Raw genomic sequence first — 8,988 nt, 5'->3', positions numbered from 1 at the left:
GCGCAGACCCTTAGAGTTTTCAGTCGGGGATACAGTGTTCCTCAGAGTAGCTCCCATGAAGGGAGTGATGCGTTTTGGGAAGAAGGGCAAACTTAGTCCCAGATATGTGGGACCATACCTTATCAGCAGAAGAGTGGGCAAGGTAGCATATGAGCTAGAGCTACCCCAGGAAATGTCAGCTGTCCACAACGTATTTCATGTCTCTATGCTGAAGAAGCATACCCCAGATGCCACCCAGGTGATTGAGCCCCAGTCGGTACAGATCCGCGAAGACCTCAGCTATGATAGTCGGCCTATTCAGATAATAGACCGAGCAGTTAAGAAATTGCGGAACAAGGAAGTACCATTAGTCAAAGTCATTTGGCACAGTCACACAGCAGAAGAGGCAACTTGGGAGATAGAAGCCAACATGAGACAGAAGTACCCAGAATTATTCTAAGTTTGAGGACAAACTTTTTATAAGGTATGGGGGATTGTAACGCCCGAAAATTCTCAAAACTATTTTAGGAATATTCTATGATTTTTCTGGAATTATTAGATATTTTTCTGGAATTTTCCGAGTAGCGGAAGTAGCAAAAATTATTAGAAAAGTAAAATGGCTTAAGCGTGAATCGAACCCGGGACCTCTCGGGTCCGCTAAACCTTTAGTTAGCCTTAGTAACCGGTGAACCCAGCAGGGCCGTGCTGAAAGGAAAGGGAATCAATTATATTTATAATTGGTTTGGCCGAATTAATTACTTAGTATAAATAGGAAATTTAAGTTGGGGTTTGGTTTATTTTTTTTAGAACTTGGTTCGGCAACCCCTCTCCAAAACCCTCACGCCGACGCCAACCCCTCTCCCCTCTCCTTCTCTCGGCACCACAACAAGGGAAGAACTAGGGTTCCACCCCTAGGGTCCCAAGGTCACTTTCCGGCGACGATTTCAGCACAAGGACGTTCCCCTCCGCGAGTAGAGCACGTGGACGCGAGCGAATCGTCGAGAAGTCGTCTCCACCGGAATTTCTAGCGATTAGATTTGTAAGAAATCTAGCACACAAGGTAAGAAACCCCTCACCTGCAGTATAAGTAGTTCCGTTTCGTTTTATACGCACTAGTTTAGCTATATGCAATTTTTATCGACGCATAGGGTGAATTTGACCCTCCTCACAGATTTAGGGATTTAGTGAGTACTTCTAGATGGGCCGGACACGTATTCCCTCTTCAGTGGGGGTTCCTAGACGTTGTCGGGTGCCTAGAAGTGGTCTCCCTAATAGAGGGGAGAGTTGGGGCACACTAGGTGTTCGATAAAATAGCTAGTTAAGTTAAAATGCAAATTAGGCATTTTAATAGCTCAATTAAATGCATTAGAAGTATTTAAATCAGTAAATCAGTTTATTTTAGCTTATATGGGACTACGGTCCAATGGGTGGGCTCCCACAGTCGCCTCTAGGTTCAGACAACCTAGCTCTAGGTTCAGATAACCTAGAAACAACAAGTTAAAACAGTTAGCTATATTCAGTATTTTATTTTCGGTGGCACTGTACTGGATCAGATATCCATTGGGTTGGACTCCCACAGTCGTCCCTAGGTTTAGATAACCTAGTTAACCCTACTAAATTCGGGACTTGCAAAACCGGGTCTAGTTAGGGATGCGCGCACAGTAAGTACAGTTGCCGGGCCCAAACAGCATGATTATGTATTTTCACTTATTATGAATTAGTTTTCAAAGCTCAAAATTAGTTTTGTTAGTTGAGTTCGAATTCAGTATCAGTTTAGCTTATTATATGTTCAGTTCAGTTATCTCTATTGATTCATATGATTAGTTGCCATGTCATGTTCAGTATGCATGTTCAATTATTTCAGTTTATGCTTGCAACCATAGTATGCCATGCCAGTACATGTTTTCAAATAACATTCTTTAAAAGCATGTTTGCATCGTTGCATGTTTTAGTGAGGTAGTTGGTTTCTTACTAAGCTTTAAGCTTATAGATTCTATTTTCCTTATACTGCAGATAAAGGTAAGGGAAAAATGGACTAGCAGAGGAAGCTGGAGGCCAATGCAGAGATGGTGTGTGTGGCAGGAACTAGAATAAAAGATTCTTAGGGGACTTAGCAAGTTTAAACTGTAGAATTCTTTAGTGTTTTACTTTCATGCACGTTTAGTTGCGTAATGCTATGAATCAGTGAACTATGTATCATGTTAAGTTTAGAATACTAGTTTTATGTCATTAGAATGTTTCTCATGTAGTGTATAACTCATATGTGAGATTTTGGCACGCCCAAGTGCTGAAATCGAGTTCAGTGAAATCAAAACTCCGATCGGTCTGGGACCGATCGTTAATCCGCCATCGGTCGACCGATCCATGCGAAACAGTTGGCCTCTTTTATGGATCGGTCAGCCGACCGATCCATCTTAACAGAGCCACGATCGGTCGGCCGGACCGATCGGTGAGCCTGGAATCGATCTCCGATCGGTGTGCTCTGGACCGATCCACCCGCATCTGAGGCGCAGCATATGGATCGGTCTGCCGATCGATCCAGAGAGTTTTTCCGTGCCAGTAACAAGCTGGATCGATCACGGGATCGATCCGACAGCCCAATCAATCTATGGATCGATTGAAATACCTGATTACAACTAGCAGGCCATCCGAGAGGCATAGATTATCTTCCCTAGCATGTGTACAACTCCTAGGTACACCTAGAATATTAAGTTCAGTTTACAGTAATCAATTTAGTAAAATTTTAATAAATCCAGATTTTCCGCAATAGTAATTTAGCACAGCATAACTGTAGCGATCGGCCTCGCAGCCTCGTCAGTAGGAGGCGGGTCGTTACACGATCCTCCAGATCGAATAGAGTTTTGCTCGACGCTCGATGCTTCCGGACTTTCTGCTGGACGCCCGGTCCCTGACTCGTCCAGTCTTCCACCTTGTTCGCGACACCAGGACTTTCTACCTAGGGTTACCACCCCTAGGACTTCTGCCTGAAGCCCTCAACCCACCAGGACTTTCTTCATAGGGTTACCACCCCCTATGACCTAGGGTTACCACCCCCTAGGGTTTTCCACCTGCCTAACTACAGCTAGGACTTTTGTGTAAGTATACTTAGTACTTTGCTGCAAGCTCATTCAAACTGTTAGATCATAAAACAACTTAACTTTGAACCCTTTACCATTATCAAAACACGGGTTCGATCGTCGAATGCTTCCCACACCAACAACCCCTTCACCTATTGCTAAAGGTCGGAGCCCCTTCTCCCTTGGTGGGTAGCGGCTTGAAGAAGAGAAGAGAATGAAGAAGATTAGATGGTGCCCCATCCTTGAGCCTCCTTTTGTAGCTAGCGGTTTGGAAACCGAGAAGAGGAGGGTGGTGTTGTCTTGGTAGATCGTCACCCACACAACGTCCAAGAAAAGGTGAGGAATACGGTAGAAGATCAAGAGGTCTTTAGCTACAAAGGAAAGGTACAACTAGTTCTTTAATTCCGATGCGTAATTAGTTAGTTTTCTTTGTATCGATTTTGAATACCAACACAAGAGGCCAGCGATCTTGTACTTTGATCAAGGTGTGCTTTGATCCATCAAGAACTTGCTTGATTGATCAAACACATGTCTGATCGAACATGTGGGTTGCTAGAAAAAGTTTCATACTTGTATAATTTTTATGCAGGGAAATTTAAACAGAACGGAATTCCAGCGCCCTTCAAGTGGAATCAGAGCATGGTTTCTAGTTCTGTGTGATTGGTTTTCGGTTAAATTATGCACTTCTCGTATATAAATTTAGGTCGGATAATAGTAGGATGTGAAAGATAGATTAACTCTGTGGTTGCAGGCATCCTAGATCCAACTATTATGGCTTTGTGTGTTTGTGTATGATTTGAACCCTCGGGCATGTCGAGGTTGTTGTGAATGCATGATTATAATAATTAAATGTGGTCAGTTGCCATATTATTATTATTTTTTTACATTCTGTTCAATTTAGATTACATGTAAATTCCTTTGTGGAATATAGGATTGATAAATGTAAAATTTTATTTTTTTGTTGCAACTTGTATCCTTGCCATGCGTGGTGCTATTTTGAGGACTGGAGGCGCGACGGAGAAGGAAGTGAGATAAACGCGATGGCTTGATCCATTGGCGGCACATTGCAGGACAACGATCCATTAGCGGTATATTGGAGGATAGCGTTGGATGAGGCCATAATAGTTGAAAATTTTGTTTTCATATTTATTGCCTTTATATGTTGTTTTATGTGCTGTGATGTGTGTGTATGTGGGAGAGGGATTATTTAAATAAATTTCACAGTCTCCATTACTGGTTTATAAGTGATGCATTCAAACTTGCGCATTGGTTTTGAGTGTCTTCCTCCATATTGGATGAGTTTGTTTGCGGATCACTAGATCAAACTTCCTCTTGGATGATTATAGGAAATTATTTAGGTATGTATGATCTTCTCCATCTGAAGGGGCACAATCCTAATTAATTGACTAAGTATCAAGTAATGGTATATACTTAGGTGCATTTAATAGTATTCTCCGCATCGGAGTCACTGCTATTATTTGTGTGCTCGAAGATGAACCGACTATTAATTTTATTTGTCATAAAGTTAGGTTGACAAGATAATAAAATTAATGGGTAAAACCTCCTCTTACAAATGTTTGAATTAGTATACATCCACTCTATCGTGGCATAAGAAATTCACGGTGTTTTGAGGTGTTGGTGAATTTAAATTATATTATTTGAGTAATCAATATTATTTTAAATTTTAAATTTTTGACCAAATATTTTATTTTGTGATTCTCAGGATTTCAAAATGGCTTTCATTGTTATTTTGTGATCCTCTCGCTGTTATTTTAAAAGAAAACAAACTTACTGGTCCAAATTATATTGATTAGAAATGAAACTTGGGCATTGTCTTAACTGCTGAAAAATACAAGTTCGTACTTCTTGAGGTTTATCCTAGTGTGCCTGTTAAGGAATCTAGTGGAGAGGAGATAGAGAGACATAGAAAATGGGTCAAGGCAGATGAGATGGCGCGGTGTTACATTTTGACTTCTATGTCAAATGTGTTGTTGTAACACCCTCCCTTCTAATACCCTTAACATGCAAGGAACAGACGTTACCCTTTCTGTGCATCTAAATTTATGCATTCTTACACATTATATATTGATCAGTCCATGGATCTACTCTAACTTGTTTCGACTGATGGGACATGACCTGGAGCCAAGCAGAGCTGCACAGCCGTGTGAATCCACACGGTCGTGTCCCCTTGGCCTAGAGGAAGAGGTGCACGACCGTGTGAATCCACACGCCCGTGTCCCCTTTGGCCGAGAGGAAGAGGTGCATGGCCGCGTGAATCCACACGGTCGTGTCCCCTTTGGCCGAGAGGAAGAGGTGCACAACCGTGTGAATCCACACAGCCGTGTCTCCTTTGGCCGAGAGGAAGAGGTACACGATCGTGTGAATCCACACGAATGTGTCACCTTGGCTGAGATCAGGAAGTAGGGGGACGTGTGATTCCACATGGCTGTGACACTGGCCGTGCAGAGGTCACCCCGTGCTCCATAAAAGGGTTTGTTCTCCCCTTTTGGGAGACCCTAGAGCTCCCCTCTTCTCCACTCTTATACTGTCAAACTAACAACTTCATCCTAGAAAAATAGTGATAGAATTTCATATAAAGAGAAAAGAAGAAATTACTTTAACATCGAGTTCCCAATATGTTCCGTAAAATAACAAGTTTCGATCTCCTTGCACTGTTCCGTCACACACACACACACAAAACACTGCTCCTGCTGCCTCCTCCTACTCGAGCTTTCCTTTTCCTTTATCTGCAGTATAAGGAAGTGCAAATCTATAAGCGAATACTTAGTAAGTACCATCTACTCACAAAACAAGCATTAAAACAAGAATAGACTTTTCAAATCTGTTTGGGAAAACACAAAACTCATGCTTGGCGATAATTCACGCTAAAATGCATAATTCAGAATATATGCATGGCATGTATTTTTAAATAGCTTTATCATGCAAACATCAACCTAAAACCATGCTAGTAATGAAATGAAAATAGGAATCTTGGCATATTATTGAGTTCATCAATGCTGCACTTTATAACTCAAGTTCTCAACTTTAGGAAAACTTCCATTAAGACAAACCATGAAGTTTGAAAACTTTATATTACATAATTAGTGAAAATAGTAAACAACTTGCTTTGAGCCCAACATTGTACTACTTTGCGCGCATCCCTAATAAGATCTGAGGTAGCTAATCCTTAAACCATTAAGGTACTACTAGGCGATCTAGGGGCGATCTAGGAGCCCACCCATGGACCTTGTGTCTAGTACATGCCTTCTAAAGTAAAATACTTTCTTTTAAATATTGCTTTCTTATACTTTGCACTTACTTGTCATTTAAACAAGCACCTTATGTGCGCTTAATCCCCCACACTTATAGGGAAGCATTTTAGGGCACTTGAATATGCTTCTTAGTCCCAAACTAAATGGGAAACAATTCAAGATACGCTAACCATGCTCTTAATCCCAAAACTTAGAGGGGGCATTTTACATATCATGGCTTACATCTTCTTTAACATGCATATTTCTTAATCATGTATACAACTATACCAACCTACAACAAAAAGGTTCATACATATAACGATCCAATTTTCCCTATTTCAAGTTCTAAAAGTCCATAAAAATATTTGGAAATACTTTTAAAATATTCTAGAGATTTTTAGGAATTTTTAGAGTATTTTTACGTAATTTTTGGAGGTCGTTTAGTAGGGTTACAAAAAGAAAGAAGTTTTTTAAAAAAAATGTTGAAGGTGAGATTCGAACCCACGACCTCGGGTCGGACTGACCCAAGCAAAACCGGTCCAACCAGCTGAGCTACACGGTTTTGTTAACCTTATATGGTGAGAACTATGTTTATAGCATAGTTAAGGATTAGGAAATAAATTGGAATTAAAAGTGCGCGGTTGAGGGTTCGAAGCCGAGACCTTTGACCCGAGCAAAACCCGCCTGACCAGCTGTGCTGGCGGCAATTGTTAATTAAGGAAGGAGTGAATAATACTTAAGCAGTAGTTAGAGAATAAGAACCTCGAAAGAGGCGGCGGAGCTAGGTTTCCTTTCTCCGGCGGCCGGCGAAGGCTTTCTTTCGGTAAACCTTGCCGATTTTGATCCCCTTCATCGAGGAGAAGGTGAAGACGTAGAGGAATCGCCGAGATCTTCACCTCACCTGAAACCCTAGAACTTTTCTTCTTCCTTTTCGGTTGTAAGTCCAAGAACAGCGAGGTGAGTTGCTTCTCACCTGCAGTAGGAGTAGTTCCGTGACATTGATCTTCCTTTCCTTTTATTTCGAAATTTGGTTTCACTCCTTATCATCCACAGCATGCTCCTTTGTTTCGGATTGAGTTTGAGCCGAATTTATGATTGCTAGGGATTTAATTATTTTTGTGTTACGGATCATGTTGCACAAAATCTGTATGTTAGAGGTTTAAGGGTAGATCTAAGATTCTTTTTCCTTCTTCCTTGCATATTTATACTGTAACATGCTTAAAGGTCTTGTTGCTGCCGTGAGTTTCCAAGGGAAGAATAGGAAAAGGATTAAGTAAGTGGAGTGATTTGCTCTTATTGGTTTCTACCGTGGCACTAAACAGGGAAATGGACTATGGTTCCGGGTTGTTTTGAAGTAGACTTGAAGAGTTCTGTTGCTTTATGTTGTGAACATGTTTGCAAAGATTTTAGTTTCAGCAGTACTTTCTGGTTGGTTTGTGCCGGGGAACATAACAAGAAGAACTAGCATGTTTTGGATCCATATCAGTTATAGACCTTTTATTGAATTGTTAGAGCATGAAATGCTGTAGATTTATAGCTCTTGTTGGATTTTCTCCTTGCTACAATGAAAAAAAAAACAGCTTTGAAGTTAGTATATCAATCTTAGATTTCTTTGTTACCTTAATTAACATCTCAGCCTTAGCATCCTAGCTTTATTTGCATTTCTGCAAGCATGAACAGCTCTGTTTAGAGCTTAGAACAGCTTCTCTTTAATCACATATTTGCAAGCAAGAACAATTTCGTTTAGGGCTTAGAACAACCTTCCTTTATTTGCATTTCTGTTTGTGTAGCAATAGATGTACATGAACAGATTTTCTAGTTTTTCAGTTGCATTCTTTTGCCCTATTTTACAGCATGTATAGAAAGCTCAAAGTTGCATTCTTTTGCCCTATTTTACAGCATGTATAGGAAGCATAAAGTTACTTTCTTTTGCTCTTTTTTGCAGCATGATTAGTAAGCTTAAAGTTGCTTTCTTTGCTCTATTTTATAGCAAGATTAGTAAGCTCAAGTTGCTTTCTTTTGCTCTATTTTATAGCATGATTAGTAAGCTCAAAGTTGTTTTCATTTGCTATTTTAACAAGCATGAACAACCATGTATTCTAATGGAAAAATAAGAATCCTATTAAATACTTTTAGAAGTATTAACAAGTAAAAGGAAGAAAAAGAAAAGAAAGAGAAAGGCCAAGGCCTTAAGTAGATCCCAAAGTCAAGACTTTAGGGATTTTGGCACACGAGGTGCTTATTAAAATGCCAAGGCATTTAAAGAAGAAGTAAATAAGATAATAAGTATTTTACTTTTAAAGAGCATGTACCGGACACAAGGTCCAAGGGATGGGCTCCAAGTTGCCCCTAGGCACAAGGCCTAGAAGTATCTTAGTAGTTTCGAGATTAGCTACCTCGATTCTTATTAAGAATGCGCGCAAAGTGGTACAATGCCGGGCCCAAGAGAAGTTGATTATTATTTTGAAGTATTAAAGTATAAGTTTTGAAACAAATGAAACAAGCTTCAAATATGATTAGAATTAGAAAGTTTTGTTTCTTGTTATTTGAAGCATACAGTAATAGTTTTATTTGTTTCTTGCTACTAGATTATTCAGCATGTTTAGTTTTACATGTTTAGTAGTTTTACATGTTTAGTAGTTTTACATGTTTAGTAGCTTTACATGTTTAGTAGCTTTACA

This window comes from Zingiber officinale, chromosome 11B, assembly GCF_018446385.1.
Source record: "Zingiber officinale cultivar Zhangliang chromosome 11B, Zo_v1.1, whole genome shotgun sequence".
NCBI classification, from domain to species: domain Eukaryota; kingdom Viridiplantae; phylum Streptophyta; class Magnoliopsida; order Zingiberales; family Zingiberaceae; genus Zingiber; species Zingiber officinale.
The sequence above is the reverse complement of the archived record's forward strand: the minus strand, read 5'-3'. Positions refer to the sequence as shown.